The sequence below is a fragment of the Panulirus ornatus genome, chromosome 20, assembly GCF_036320965.1.
Source record: "Panulirus ornatus isolate Po-2019 chromosome 20, ASM3632096v1, whole genome shotgun sequence".
Lineage (NCBI taxonomy): Eukaryota > Metazoa > Arthropoda > Malacostraca > Decapoda > Palinuridae > Panulirus > Panulirus ornatus.
In genome coordinates, this window is record NC_092243.1 from 41,710,170 (window position 1) to 41,726,995 (window position 16,826).

The window sequence follows — 16,826 nt, forward strand, 5'->3', positions numbered from 1 at the left end:
AAGTATGAAGTCTGTTGGGGATGAGAGAGCTTGGGAAGTGAGTCAGTTGTTGTTCGCTGATGATACAGCACTGGTGGGTGATTCATGTGAGAAACTGCAGAAGCTGGTGACTGAGTTTGGTAAAGTGTGTGAAAGAAGAAAGTTAAGAGTAAATGTGAATAAGAGCAAGGTTATTAGGTACAGTAGGGTTGAGGGTCAAGTCAATTGGGAGGTGAGTTTGAATGGAGAAAAACTGGAGGAAGTGAAGTGTTTTAGATATCTGGGAGTGGATCTGGCAGCGGATGGAACCATGGAAGCAGAAGTGGATCATAGGGTGGGGGAGGGGGCGAAAATTCTCGGAGCCTTGAAGAATGTGTGGAAGTCGAGAACATTATCTCGGAAAGCAAAAATGGGTATGTTTGAAGGAATAGTGGTTCCAACAATGTTGTATGGTTGCGAGGCGTGGGCTATGGATAGAGTTGTGCGCAGGAGGATGGATATGCTGGAAATGAGATGTTTGAGGACAATGTGTGGTGTGAGGTGGTTTGATCGAATAAGTAACGTAAGGGTAAGAGAGATGTGTGGAAATAAAAAGAGCGTGGTTGAGAGAGCAGAAGAGGGTGTTTTGAAATGGTTTGGGCACATGGAGAGAATGAGTGAGGAAAGATTGATCAAGAGGATATATGTGTCAGAGGTGGAGGGAACGAGGAGAAGAGGGAGACCAAATTGGAGGTGGAAAGATGGAGTGAAAAAGATTTTGTGTGATCGGGGCCTGAACATGCAGGAGGGTGAAAGGAGGGCAAGGAATAGAGTGAATTGGAGCGATGTGGTATACCGGGGTTGACGTGCTGTCAGTGGATTGAATCAAGGCATGTGAAGCGTCTGGGGTAAACCATGGAAAGCTGTGTAGGTATGTATATTTGCGTGTGTGGACATATGTATATACATGTGTATGGGGGTGGGTTGGGCCATTTCTTTCGTCTGTTTCCTTGCGCTACCTCGCAAACGCGGGAGACAGCGACAAAGCAAAAAGAAAAAAAAAAAATTATTTATTATAATTTGTCTCTCTTTCCCGCATTAGTGAGGTAGTGCAATTAAACAGATGAAACAATGGCCCAACCTACCCACATACTCATGTATATACATACACGTCCACACACGCACATATATATACCTATGCATCTCAACGTATAAATATATGTACCCGCACAGAGGTGAAAGAAAGGGCAAATGAGAGTTGGGGTGAGAGAGTATCATTAAATTTTAGAGAGAATAAAAAGATGTTCTGGAAGGAGGTAAATAAAGTGCGTAAGACAAGGGAGCAAATGGGAACTTCAGTGAAGGGCGCAAATGGGGAGGTGATAACAAGTAGTGGTGATGTGAGAAGGAGATGGAGTCATTATTTTGAAGGTTTGTTGAATGTGTTTGATGATAGAGTGGCAGATATAGGGTGTTTTGGTCGAGGTGGTGTGCAAAGTGAGAGGGTTAGGGAAAATTATTTGGTAAACAGAGAAGAGGTAGTAAAAGCTTTGCGGAAGATGAAAGCCGGCAAGGCAGCAGGTTTGGATGGTATTGCAGTGGAATTTATTAAAAAAGGGGGTGACTGTATTGTGGACTGGTTGGTAAGGTTATTTAATGTATGTATGACTCATGGTGAGGTGCCTGAGGATTGGCAGAATGCGTGCATAGTTCCATTGTACAAAGGCAAAGGGGATAAGAGTGAGTGCTCAAATTACAGAGGTATAAGTTTGTTGAGTATTCCTGGTAAATTGTATGGGAGGGTATTGATTGAGAGGGTGAAGGCATGTACAGAGCATCAGATCGCGGAAGAGCAGTGTGGTTTCAGAAGTGGTAGAGGATGTGTGGATCAGGTGTTTGCTTTGAAGAATGTATGTGAGAAATACTTAGAAAAGCAAATGGATTTGTATGTAGCATTTATGGATCTGGAGAAGGCATATGATAGAGTTGATAGAGATGCTCTGTGGAAGGTATTAAGAATATATGGTGTGGGAGGAAAGTTGTTAGAAGCAGTGAAAAGTTTTTTATGGAGGATGTAAGGCATGTGTACGTGTAGGAAAAGAGGAAAGTGATTGGTTCTCAGTGAATGTAGGTTTGCGGCAGGGGTGTGTGATGTCTGCATGGTTGTTTAATTTGTTTATGGATGGGGTTGTTAGGGAGGTAAATGCAAGAGTTTTGGAAAGAGGGGCAAGTATGAAGTCTGTTGGGGATGAGAGAGCTTGGGAAGTGAGTCAGTTGTTGTTCGCTGATGATACAGCGCTGGTGGCTGATTCATGTGAGAAACTGCAGAAGCTGGTGACTGAGTTTGGTAAAGTGTGTGGAAGAAGAAAGTTAAGAGTAAATGTGAATAAGAGCAAGGTTATTAGGTACAGTAGGGTTGAGGGTCAAGTCAATTGGGAGGTGAGTTTGAATGGAGAAAAACTGGAGGAAGTGAAGTGTTTTAGATATCTGGGAGTGGATCTGGCAGCGGATGGAACCATGGAAGCGGAAGTGGATCATAGGGTGGGGGAGGGGGCGAAAATTCTGGGGGCCTTGAAGAATGTGTGGAAGTCGAGAACATTATCTCGGAAAGCAAAAATGGGTATATTTGAAGGAATAGTGGTTCCAACAATGTTGTATGGTTGCGAGGCGTGGGCTATGGATAGAGTTGTGCGCAGGAGGATGGATGTGCTGGAAATGAGATGTTTGAGGACAATGTGTGGTGTGAGGTGGTTTGATCGAGTGAGTAACGTAAGGGTAAGAGAGATGTGTGGAAATAAAAAGAGCGTGGTTGAGAGAGCAGAAGAGGGTGTTTTGAAGTGGTTTGGGCACATGGAGAGAATGAGTGAGGAGAGATTGACCAAGAGGATATATGTGTCGGAGGTGGAGGGAACGAGGAGAAGAGGGAGACCAAATTGGAGGTGGAAAGATGGAGTGAAAAAGATTTTGTGTGATCGGGGCCTGAACATGCAGGAGGGTGAAAGGCGTGCAAGGAATAGAGTGAATTGGAGCGATGTGGTGTACCGGGGTTGACGTGCTGTCAGTGGATTAAATCAAGGCATGTGAAGCGACTGGGGTAAACCATGGAAAGCTGTGTAGGTATGTATATTTGCGTGTGTGGACGTATGTATATACATGTGTATGGGGGGGGGGTTGGGCCATTTCTTTCGTCTGTTTCTTGCGCTACCTCGCAAACGCGGGAGACAGCGACAAAGTATAATAAAAAAAAAAATATAACCCGCACAGACATATACATGTATACACATGTACATAATTCATACTGTCTGCCCTTATTCATTCCTGTCACCACCCCGCCACACATGAAATAACAACCCTCTTCCCCCACATGTGCATAAGGTAGCGCCAGAAAAAGATAACAAAGGCCACATTCGTTCACACTCAGTCTCTAGCTATCATTGTATAATGCACCGAAACCATAGCTCCCTTTCCACATCCAGGCCCCACAGAACTTTCCATGGTTTACCCCAGACGCTTCACATGCCCTGGGTCAATCCATTGACAGTACGTCAACCCCAGTATACCACATCATTCTAAGTGAATCATAGGGTGGGGGAGGGGGTGAAAGTTCTGGGCGCATTGAAGAATATTTGGAAGTCTTGAACGTTATCTTGGAAAGCAAAAATGGGTATGTTTGAAGGAATATTGGTTCCAAAATGATATATGGTTGCGAGGCATGTGCTATAGATAAGAGTTGTGCAGAGGATGGTTTATATGCTGGAAATGAGATGTCTGAGGACAATGTGTGGTGTGAGGTGGTTTGATCGAATATGTAATGAAAGGGTATGAGAGATGTGTGGTAATAAAAAGAGTGTGGTTGAGAGAGCAGAAGAGGGTGTTTTGAAATGGTTTGGTCACATGGAGAGAATGAGTGAGGAAAGATTGACCAAGAGGATATATGTGTCAGAGGTGGTGGTAACGAGGAGAAGTGGGAGACGAAATTGAAGGTTGGAAGATGGAGTGAAAAAGATTTTGAGTGATCAGGGCCTGAACTTGCTGGAGGGTGAAAGTTGTGCAAGGAGTAGAGTGAATTGGAACGATGTGGTATACCGGGGTCGACATGCTGTCAATGGATTGACCCTGGGCATGTGAGGCATCTAGGGTAAACCATGGAAAGTTCTGTGGGGCCTGGATGTGGAAAGGAATCTGTGGTTTTGGTGCATCATACATGACAGCTAGAGACTGAGTGTGAATGAATGTAGCCTAGTGTGAACGAATGTAGCCTTTGTTGTCTTTTCCTAGCACTACCTCACGCACATGCGGGGGGAGGAGGTTGATATTTCTTGTGGGGTCAGGTGGCTATGGGAATAAATAAGGGCAGAGAGTATGAGTTATGTACATGTGTATATATGTATATATGTGTGTGTATATAGGAATACGTTGAGATGTATAGGTATGTATATTTCCATGTGTGGACGTGTATGTATATATATGTGTATATGGGTGGGTTGGGCCATTCTTTCATCTGTTTCCTTGCAGTACCTCACTAATGCAGGAGACAGCGACAAAGTATAATAGATGAAATATAATAAAATATTTCATGATAGAGTGGCGGATATAGGGTGTTTTGGTTGAAGTGGTGTGCAAAGTGAGAGGGTTAGGGAGAATGATTTGGTAAACAGAGAAGAGGTAGTAAAAGCTTTGCGGAAGATGAAAGCTGGCAAGACGGCGGGTTTGGATGGTATTGCAGTGGAATTTATTTAAAAGGGGGTGACGGTATTGTTGACTGGTTGGTAAGGTTATTTAATGTATGTATGACTCCTGGTGAGGTACCTGAGGATTGGCAGAATGCTTGCATAGTGCCATTGTAGAAAGGCAAAGGGGATAAGAATCAGTGCTCGAATTACAGAGGTATAAGTTTGTTGAGTATTCCTGGTAAATTATATGGGAGGGTATTGATTGAGAGGGTGAAGGCATGTACAGAGCATGAGATTGGGGAAGAGCAGTGTGGTTTCAAAAGTGGTAGAGGATGTGTGAATCAGGTGTTTGCTTTGAAGAATGTATGTGAGAAATACTTAGAAAAGCAAATGGATTTGTATGTAGTTTATGGATCTGGAGAAGGCATATGATAGAGTTGATAGAGATGCTCTGTGGAAGGTATTAAGAATATATGATGTGTGAGGCAAGTTGTTAGAAGCAGTGAAAAGTTTTTATCGAGGATGTAAGGCGTATGTAAGTGTAGGAAGAGAGGAAAGTGATTAGTTCTCAGTGAATGTAGGTTTGTGGCAGGGGTGTGTGATGTCTCCATGGTTGTTTAATTTGTTTATGGATGGGGTTGTTAGGGAGGTGAATGCAAGAGTTTTGGAAATAGGGGCAAGTATGCAGTCTGTTGTGGATGAGAGAACTTGGGAAGTGAGTCAGTTGTTGTTCGCTGATGATACAGTGCTGGTGGCTGATTCATGTGAGAAACTGCAGAAGCTGGTGACTGAGTTTGGTAAAGTGTGTGAAAGAAGAAAGCTGAGAGTAAAAGTGAGTGAGAGGAAGGTTATTAGGTACAGTAGGGTTGAGGGACAAGTCAGTTGGGAGGAAAGTTTGAATGGAGAAAAACTGGAGGAAGTGAAGTGTTTTAGATATCTGGGAGTGGATTTAGCAGCGGATGGAACCATGGAAGCGGAAGTGAATCATAGGGTGGGGGAGGGGCAAAAGTTTTGGGAGCGTTGAAGAATGTGTGGAAGTCGAGGCATTATCTTCGAAAGCAAAAATGGGTATGTTTGAAGGAATAGTGGTTCCAACAATGTTATATGGTTTTGAGGCATGGGCTATAGATAGAGTTGTGCAGAGGAGGGTAAATGTGCTGGAAATGAGATGTTTGAGGACAATATGTGGTGTGAGGTGGTTTGATCGAGTTAGTAATATAAGGGTAAGAGAGATGTATGGTAATAAAAAGAGTGTGTCTAAGAGAGCAGAAGAGGGTGTTTTGAAATGGTTTGGTTACATGGAGAGAATGAGTGAGGAAAGATTGACCAAGAGGATGTATGTGTTGGAGGTGGAGGGAACGAGAAGTGGGAGACCAAATTGGAGGTGGAAAGATGGAGTGAAAAAGATTTTGAGTGATCGGGGCCTGAACATGCAGGAGGGTGAAAGGCTTGCAAGGAATAGAGTGAATTGGAATGATGTGGTATACCAGGATTGACGTGCTGTCAATGGATTGAACCAGGGCATGTGAAACGTCTGGGGTAAACCATGGAGACTTGTGTGGGGCCTGGATGTGGAAAGGGAGCTGTGGTTTTGGTGCATTATTACATGACAGCCAGAGACTGAGTGTGAACGAATGTGGCCTTTGTTGTCTTTTCCTAGTGCTGCCTCGCACACATGAGGGGGGAGGGGGTTGTTATTTCATGTGTGGCGGGGTGGCGATGGGAATGAATAAAGGCAGCCAGTATAAATTATGTACATGTGTATATATGTATATGTCTGTGTGTGCATATATAGGTATACGTTGAGATGTATAGGTATGTATATTTGCGTTTGTGGACATGTATGTATATACATGTGTATGTGGGTGGGTTGGGCCATTCTTTCGTCAGTTTCCTTGTGCTACCTCGCTAACGCAGGAGACAGCGACAAAGCAAAATAGATAAATAGATATAAATATGTGTATGTGGGTGAGTTGGGCTGTTCTTTGTTTCCTTTTCCTACCTTGCTGATACAGGAGATGGCAATTGAGTATATTAGAAAAAATATATTATTGCTATTGCTATTTTTATGCCTAATCGCTGTTTCCCACATCAGCGAGGTAGCGCAAGGAAACATAGAAAGAATGGCCCAACCACTCATATACGCACACATATATACATATGCTGAGATGGGCAACTGGAGTGATGTCCAATCATTATCTTGTGTAGGCAAAGGTGAAGATTTGTAGATGTTTTCAGAAAAGATGAGAGAATGTTGGGGTGAAGAGAGTGGTGAGAGTAAATGAGCTTGTGAAGGAGACTTATGTGAGGAAATACCAAGAGAGATTGAGTGTAGAATGGAAAAAGATGAGAGCAAATGACGAAAGGGGAGTGGAGGAGGAATGGGATGTATTTAGGGAAGCAGTGAAGGCTTGTGCAAAAGATGCATGTGTTATGAGAAAGGTGGGAGGTGGGCAGATTAGAAAGGGTAGTGAGTGGTGGGATGAAGAAGTAAGATTATTAATGAAAGAGAAGAGAGAGGCATTTGGATGATTTTTGCAAGGAAATAGTGCAGATGACTGGGAGATGTATAAAAGAAAGAGGCTGGAGGTCAACAGGAGGGTGCAGGAGGTGTAAAAGAGGGCAAATGAGAGTTGGGATGAGAGACTATTGTTAAATTTTAGGGAGAATAAAAAGATGTTTTGGAAGGAGGTAAATAAAGTGCGTAAGACAATAGAACAAATGGGAACATCGGTGAGGGGGGCTAATAGGAAGGTAGTAACAAGTAGTGGTGAAGTGAGAAGAAGATGGAGTGAGTATTTTGAAGGTTTTTTGAATGCATTTGATGATAGAGTGGCAGATATAGGGTGTTTTGGTCGAGGTGGTGTGCAAAGTGAGAGGGTCAGGGAGAATGGTGTGGTAAATAGAGAAGAGGTAGTGAAAACTTTGCATAAGATGAAAGCCAGCAAAGCAGCGGGTTTTGAATGGTATTGCAGTGAACTTTATTAAAAAAGGGGGTGATTGTGTTGTTGACTGGTTGGTGAGGATATTCACCAGAATGCATGTATAGTTCCATTGTGCAAAGGCAAAGAGCATAAAGGTGAGTGTCCAATTTACAGAGGTATAAGTTTGTTGAGTATTCCTGGGAAATATGGGAGGGTATTGATCAAGAGGGTGAAGGCATGTACAGAGCATCAGATTGGGGAAGAGCAGTGTGGTTTCAGAAGTGGTAGAGGATGTGTGAATCAGGTGTTTGCTTTGAAGAGTGTATGTGAGAAATACTTAGAAAAACAAATGGATTTGCACGTGGTATTTATGGGTCTGGAGAAGGCATATGATAGAGTTGATAGAGATGCTTTGTGGTAGGTATTAAGAGTATATGGTGTGGGAGGTAAATTGCTAGAAGCAGTGAAAAGTTTTTATCAAGGATGTAAGGCATGTATATGTGTAGGAAGAGAGGAAAGTGATTGGTTCCCAGTGAATGTTGGTTTGTGGCAGGGGTGTGTGATGGCTTAATGGTTGTTTAAGTTGTTTATGGGTGGGGTTATTAGGGAGGTGAATGAAAGATTTTTGGAGAGAGGGGCAAGTATGCAGTCTGCTGTCGATGAGAGAGCTTGGGAAGTGAGTCAGTTGGTGTTTGCTGATGATCCAGCACTGATTTCATTGAGAAACTGTTGAAGCTGATGACTGAGTTTGGTAAAGTGTGTGAAAGAAAACTGAGAGTAAATGTGAATAAGAGCAAGGTTATTAGGTTCAGTAGGGTTGAGGGACAAGTCAATTTGGAAGTAAGTTTGAATGGAGAAAAACTGGTGGAAGTGAAGTGTTTTAGATATCTGGGAGTTGATTTGGTAGTGAGTGGAACCATGGAAGCGGAAGTGAGTCATAGGATGGGGGAGGGGCTAAGGTTCTGGGAGCGTTGAAGAATGTATGGAAGGCAAGAATGTTATCTTGTAAAGCAAAAATGGGTATATTTAAAGGAATGTTGGTTCTAACAATGTTATATGGTTTCGAGGCGTGAGCTATGGATAGGGTTTTGCAGAGGAGGGTGGATGTGTTGGAAATGAAATGTTTGAGGACAATGTGTGGTGAGAGGTGGTTTGATCGAGTAAGTAATGAAGGGGTAAGAGAGATGTGTGGTAATAAAAAGAGTGTGGTTGAGAGAGCAGAAGAGTGTGTATTGAAATGGTTTGGTCACATGGAGAGAATGAGTGTGGAAAGATTGACAAAGAGGATATATGTGTCAGAGGTGGAGGGAACAAGAAGAAGTGGGAGACCAAATTGGAGGTGGAATTATAGAGTGAAAAAGATTTTGAGCGATTGGGGCATGAACATGCAGGAGGGTGAAAGGTATGTAAGGAATAGAGTGAATTCGAACAATATGGTATACTGGGGTGGATGTGCTGTCAATGGATTGAACCAGTCATGTGAAGCATCTGGGGTAAACCATGGAAAGTTTTGTGGTACCAGGATGTGGAAAGGGAGCTGTGGTTTTGGTACATTATACATGATAGCTAGCGACTGAGTGTGAACGAATGTGGCCTTTGTTGTCTTTTCCTAGCACTACCTCGTGTGCATGTGGGGGAGGAGGTTGTCATTTCGTGTGTGAAGGGGTGGTGACGGGAATGAATAAAAGCAGCAAGTATGAATTATGTACATGTGTATATATGTCTGTGTATGTATTTGTCCCTGGGGATAGGGGAGAAAGAATGCTTCCCACGTATTCCCTGCGTGTCGTAGAAGGCGACTAAAAGGGGAGGGAGTGGGTGGCTGGAAATCCTCCCCTCTCGTTTTTTTTAATTTTCCAAAAGAAGGAACAGAGAAGGGGCCAGCTGAGGATATTCCCTCAAAGGCACAGTCCTCTGTTCTTAATGCTACCTTGCTAACGTGGGAAATGGCGAATAGTATGAAAGAAAAAGAAATGTTGAAATGTGTAGATATGTATATGTGTGTGTGTGGATGTGTATGTATATACATGTGTATGTAGGTGGGTTGGGCTATTCTTTCGTCTGTTTCCTTGTGCTGCCTCGCAAACGCGGGAACCGCAACACAGTATAATAAAAATAGAAATAACATTCATACTTGCTTGCCTTTATCCATTTCTGGGGTCACCCCGCCCCACAGGGAAACAGCATCACCACTCCCTGCACCAGCGAGGTAGCACCAGGAAAACAGACAAAAAAAAGAGGCCACAATTTGTTCACACTCAGTCTCTAGCTGTCATGTGTTATCCACTGAAACCACAGCTCCCTATCCACATCTTTGCCCCACAGATCTTTCCATGGTTTACTGCAGATGTTTCACATGCCCTAGCTCAGTCCATTTATAGCATGTCAACCCCGGTATACCACATCGTTCCAATTCACTCTATTTCTTTCACGCCTCACACCCTCCTGTATTTTCAGGTCCTGATTTCTCAAAATCTTTTTCACTCCTTCCTCTCACCTCTATTTTGGTCCCCTGCTTCTCCTTGTTCCCTCCACCTCTCCTCACTCATTTTCTCCATATGTCCAAACCATTTCAAAACACCCTCTTTTGCTCTCTCAACCACACTCTTTTTATTACCACACATCTCTCTCACCCTTTCATTACTTAATGAATCAAACCATGTCACACCACATATTGTCCTCAAACATTTCATTCCCAAGACATCCACCCTTCTCCATACAGTTCTATCTATAGTCCATGTTTCACAACTATATAATGTTGGAATTACTATTCCTTCAAACATACTCCTTTTTGCTCTCCGAAATAACTTTCTCTCTTTCCACACGTTCTTCATCGCTCCCAGAACCTAAAGCACTTCACTTCCTCCAGTTTTTCTCCACATGAGAGGATGAACAAAGAGAGAATGACGTAGATGATATGCATTTTAAAGGTGGAGGGAAAACTGAGAAGTGGAAGACTGAGGACAAGATGGAAGGATGGAGTGAAAGATGCTTTGAGTTATTGGGGCCTGAACATTCAGGAGGGTGGAGGTGTGCATGAGATAAAACAGATTGCAGGGATATAGGCTGTTAGTAAGCTGTACTTGGGGACATCAGGCAGTCAAGGAAACCATGGAAAAGTCTGTGTGGCTTGTCTGTGGATATGGGGCCATGATTTTGGTGCATCATACATGACAGCTAGAGAGTGGATATGAGTGGATGAGGCCATTCTTTTGTCTGTTCCTGATACTACCTCAGTTATGAATATGACAGAAAAGGGATGTATTGATTTCCTGCAGAAGTGTTGGAAATTTCTGAAATGGTGTTTCAACAAGAGAAGCCTGTAGAGACCAGTGACTCTAAGAACCCATTTAGACCTGCTGACTGTTTTGATTGACCTGTTGGGCTTGCTTGGGGCCACCATTCTTGGTAGGGCTACAGCTCCTTTTACAGAAGAATTTGAAATCAGGTCAACAGGTCTTGTAACTGATGGACAACAGTGCCTTTCTGCAGTGTTTATGAACAAAGTTTGTGCCAGTCTTTAACGCTTTTGGAGATGACAGATCTCATTCTTTCTTACTTTAGTAGCACTAAGACAGTTTATTCATGTATTTTTTTTTTTTTGTATGGAGTTTGCAGTTATGAGGTATAAAACTATGCACTCCAAGAATCAGATGCTTTCGAGTGAATTCTTTCAAGTGAATGACTTCGCCATTTGGCCTCTTTGTCATTGAGGTCATTGTCCTTTTACTGATTTTTGTTACTTAAACAGAGGCAGTAGGGATTAGTATTATGACCATAGATTGCAAATTTGTAACTCAAATTAGAAAAATAAGCAAAAAACTCAAGAATGTAACTTTCAGACTGACTGGTTTTTAAGGTTCAGTGGGGTTTTAAGGGTCATTGTTTTTATTGGCCCCAAGGTGGTTAAAACACCCTTGATTGTTTTTATTGGGCCCAAGGTGGTTAAAACACCCTTGGTGCAAGAGGCCATTGAATGAATAAATTCCCTCATAAACGTTCATGGAGTTGAGGAGTAGTCACTATTTGAAATTCTATAATTTGGAATTTTTAAACAAGCTTTTAGAGGGAAGTAAGAAGAATGCTGAGTATGATCTTTTTCTGTATGACATTGTGGGAGATGTATAAAAGAAAGAGACAGGAGGTCAAGAGAAAGGTGCAAGAGGTGAAAGAAAGGGCAAATGAGAGATGGGGTGAGAGAGTATCATTAAATTTTAGGGAGAATAAAAAGATGTTCTGGAAGGAGGTAAATAAAGTGCGTAAGACAAGGGAGCAAATGGGAACTTCAGTGAAGGGCGCAAATGGGGAGGTGATAACAAGTAGTGGTGATGTGAGAAGGAGATGGAGTGAGTATTTCGAAGGTTTGTTGAATGTGTTTGATGATAGAGTGGCAGATATAGGGTGTTTTGGTCGAGGTGGTGTGCAAAGTGAGAGGGTTAGGGAAAATGATTTGGTAAACAGAGAAGAGGTAGTGAAAGCTTTGCGGAAGATGAAAGCCGGCAAGGCAGCAGGTTTGGATGGTATTGCAGTGGAATTTATTAAAAAAGGGGGTGACTGTATTGTTGACTGGTTGGTAAGGTTATTTAATGTATGTATGACTCATGGTGAGGTGCCTGAGGATTGGCGGAATGCGTGCATAGTGCCATTGTACAAAGGCAAAGGGGATAAGAGTGAGTGCTCAGATTACAGAGGTATAACTTTGTTGAGTATTCCTGGTAAATTATATGGGAGGGTATTAATTGAGAGGGTGAAGGCATGTACAGAGCATCAGATTGGGGAAGAGCAGTGTTGTTTCAGAAGTGGTAGAGGATGTGTGGATCAGGTGTTTGCTTTGAAGAATGTATGTGAGAAATACTTAGAAAAGCAAATGGATTTGTATGTAGCATTTATGGATCTGGAGAAGGCATATGATAGAGTTGATAGAGATGCTCTGTGGAAGGTATTAAGAATATATGGTGTGGGAGGCAAGTTGTTAGAAGCAGTGAAAAGTTTTTATGGAGGATGTAAGGCATGTGTACGTGTAGGAAGAGAGGAAAGTGATTGGTTCTCAGTGAATGTAGGTTTGCGGCAGGGGTGTGTGATGTCTCCATGGTTGTTTAATTTGTTTATGGATGGGGTTGTTAGGGAGGTAAATGCAAGAGTTTTGGAAAGAGGGGCAAGCATTAAGTCTGTTGGGGATGAGAGAGCTTGGGAAGTGAGTCAGTTGTTGTTCGCTGATGACACAGCGCTGGTGGCTGATTCATGTGAGAAACTGCAGAAGCTGGTGACTGAGTTTGGTAAAGTGTGTGGAAGAAGAAAGTTAAGAGTAAATGTGAATAAGAGCAAGGTTATTAGGTACAGTAGGGTTGAGGGTCAAGTCAATTGGGGGGTGAGTTTGAATGGAGAAAAACTGGAGGAAGTGAAGTGTTTTAGATATCTGGGAGTGGATCTGGCTGCGGATGGAACCATGGAAGCGGAAGTGGATCATAGGGTGGGGGAGGGGGCGAAAATTCTGGGGGCCTTGAAGAATGTGTGGAAGTCGAGAACATTATCTCGGAAAGCAAAAATGGGTATGTTTGAAGGAATAGTGGTTCCAACAATGTTGTATGGTTGCGAGGCGTGGGCTATGGATAGAGTTGTGTGCAGGAGGATGGATGTGCTGGAAATGAGATGTTTGAGGACAATGTGTGGTTTGAGGTGGTTTGATCGAGTGAGTAACGTAAGGGTAAGAGAGATGTGTGGAAATAAAAAGAGCGTGGTTGAGAGAGCAGAAGAGGGTGTTTTGAAGTGGTTTGGGCACATGGAGAGGATGAGTGAGGAAAGATTGACCAAGAGGATATATGTGTCGGAGGTGGAGGGAACAAGGAGAAGAGGGAGACCAAATTGGAGGTGGAAAGATGGAGTGAAAAAGATTTTGTGTGATCGGGGCCTGAACATGCAGGAGGGTGAAAGGAGGGCAAGGAATAGAGTGAATTGGAGCGATGTGGTATACCGGGGCTGACGTGCTGTCAGTGGATTGAATCAAGGCATGTGAAGCGTCTGGGGTAAACCATGGAAAGCTGTGTAGGTATGTATATTTGCGTGTGTGGACGTATGTATATACATGTGTATGGGGGGGGGTTGGGCCATTTCTTTCGTCTGTTTCCTTGCGCTACCTCGCAAACGCGGGAGACAGCGACAAAGTATAAAAAAAAAAGAAAAAAAAAATTGTCTACCAAGAGAGATTGCCAGAGAGATTAGTGTTCTTTTAAAGTTTTCTGAGAAATTCTGAAAAAGTTTTTGTTGGTGAATCGGCATGTTTAGAAATATTCACGACAGTACCAAATTGGAGGTGGAAAGATGGAGTGAAAAAGATTTTGAGTGATCGGGGCCTGAACATGCAGGAGGGTGAAAGGCAGGCAAGGAATAAAGTGAATTGGATCGATGTGGTATACCGGGGTTGACGTGCTGTCAGTGGATTGAATCAGGGCATGTGAAGCGTCTGGGGTAAACCATGGAAAGTTGTGTGGGGCCTGGATGTGGAAAGGGAGCTGTGGTTTCGGGCATTATTGCATGACAGCTAGAGATTGAGTGTGAACGAATGGGGCCTTTGTTGTCTTTTCCTAGCGCTACCTCGCACACATGAGGGGGGAGGGGGATGGTATTCCATGTGTGGCGAGATGGCGATGAGAATGAATAAAGGCAGACAGTGTGAATTGTGTTCAAGGGTATATAGGTATGTGTCTGTGTGTGTATATATATGTGTACATTGAGATGTATAGGTATGTATATTTGCGTGTGTGGACATGTATGTATATACATGTGTATGGGGGTGGGTTGGGCCATTTCTTTCGTCTGTTTCCTTGCGCTACCTCGCAAACGCGAGAGACAGCGACAAAGCAAAATAAATAATGAAATAAAATAGTACCAGTATTGCTTCTCATTAGATCATCTTTTATAGGAAAAAATTGACCCTGTCCCAAAGTTCCTTGCTAAGAGTGAGACTTTTTGAATTAGGAATAAACCAGTTCCAAAAGTCCAAGAAAATTTTCGAAGGAACATCATTATTTATATACATTCAGAATTCGAATATTTTCAGTCTTGCTGAAAATGAAAATGTTTGTTTTTTCTGCACTTCTTTAAACCTTCATCACAAAGGTATGTACATATCTGGTTGGATCAGTAAGTTAGGTCTTTCACATTAAATGGTTAAAAAACCATGATATAGGGTTAGAAACCTCTACCTTGGCTTTTGTAAGGAACATTTTATTAGATAAGTTTCCAAAACATGTCTTTAGCTTTCAACAAACCTTTATTTGATAGTACTTATGATAATGTCTGTTTGATTTTCCTTTTTTGCCTTTGCAAATGCTTCAAAAATGGGGTTGATTGCCAGTGAGGGTAGGTCCTTTCTCTGCTTTTCATGTTTTTCTTGAAATCACTCCTCCTTTTAGTCAATATACTGTCAGAATCTCCTAGGGCTTTATCCAAACTGGAGAAATATGGGTTCTGAAGGATTTGTAACCATTTCCATACCATAGAGAAATTCTTATAAGCATTACAGACAGATATGATGGTTTATTGATAAGTATTACACAATTTCATGTAGATACACAAAGAACATTATTATTATTATCATTATTATTTTTTATTTTGCTTTGTCGCTGTCTCCCGCATTTGCGAGGTAGCGCAAGGAAACACACGAAAGAAATGGCCCAACCCACCCCCATACACATGTATATACATACACGTCCACACACGCAAATATACATACCCATACATCTCAATGTACACATATATATACACACACAGACACATACATATATACACATGCACACAATTCACACTGTCTGCCTTTATTCATTCCCATCGCCACCTCGCCACACATGGAATAACATCCTTCTCCCCCGTCGTGTGCGAGGTAGCGGTAGGAAAAGATAACAAAGGCCCCATTCGTTCACACTCAGTCTCTAGCTGTCATGCAATAATGCCCGAAACCACAGCTCCCTTTCCACATTCACGCCCCACACAACTTTCCATGGTTTACCCTAGACACTTCACATGCCCTGATTCAATCCATTGACAGCACGTCGACCCTGGTATACCACATCGATCCAATTCACTCTATTCCTTGCCTGCCTTTCACCCTCCTGTATGTTCAGGCCCCGATCACACAAAATCTTTTTCACTCCATCTTTCCACCTCCAATTTGGTCTCCCACTTCTCCTTGAGCCCTCCACTTCCGACACATATATCCTCTTTGTCAATCTTTCCTCACTCATTCTCTCCATATGCCCAAACCATTTCAAAACACCCTCTTCTGCTCTCTCAACCACGCTCTTTTTATTTCCACACATCTCTCTCACCTTTACATTACTTACTCGATCAAACCACCTCACACCACATATTGTCCTCAAACATCTCATTTCCAGCACATCCACCCTCCTTCACACAACTCTATCCATAGCCCACGCCTCGCAACCATACAGCATTGTTGGAACCACTATTCCTTCAAACATAGCCATTTTTGCTCTTGGAGATAATGTTCTCGACTTCCACACATTCTTCAAGGCTCCCAGGATTTTCGCCCCCTCCCCCACCCTATGATTCACTTCCGCTTCCATGGTTCCATCCGCTGCCAGATCCACTCCCAGATATCTAAAACACTTTACTTCCTCCAGTTTTTCTCCATTCAAACTTACCTCCCAATTGACTTGACCCGCAACCCTACTGTACCTAATAACCATGCTCTTATTCACATTTACTCTTAACTTTCTTCTTTCACACACTTTACCAAACTCAGTCACCAGCTTCTGCAGTTTCTCACATGAATCAGCCACCAGCGCTGTATCATCAGCGACAACAACTGACTCGCTTCCCAAGCTCTCTCATCCCCAACAGACTTCATACTTGCCCCTCTTTCCAAAACTCTTGCATTCACCTCCCTAACAACCCCATCCATAAACAAATTAAACAACCATGGAGACATCACACACCCCTGCTGCAAACCTACATTCACTGAGAACCAATCACTTTCCTCTCTTCCTTCACGTACACATGCCTTACATCCTCGATAAAAACTTTTCACTGCTTCTAACAACTTGCCTCCCACACCATATATTCTTAGTACCTTCCACAGAGCATCTCTATCATTGATAAGAGGGTATAGGCTGGATGAAAAACACCACAGAAACATTTCAAAAGTAAAATGCTCCACCAATTGATAGAATGTATAAAAAGTTAAGTTTTTAGGGACCTGAATTACATTGTTTTATGACAAAGTGAAGGGAATTAAGTAGGAGTGTAATATATG

General features: G+C 42.7%; 1 protein-coding gene across 1 annotated transcript in view; it reads left to right on the forward strand.

Annotated features, from left to right (window-relative positions):
- The window catches only part of Mekk1 (mitogen-activated protein kinase kinase kinase 4), a 1,037,736-nt gene that overhangs the window by 229,116 nt on the left and 791,794 nt on the right, over positions 1 to 16,826 (forward strand). The gene's annotated exons all lie outside the window — the stretch shown is intronic.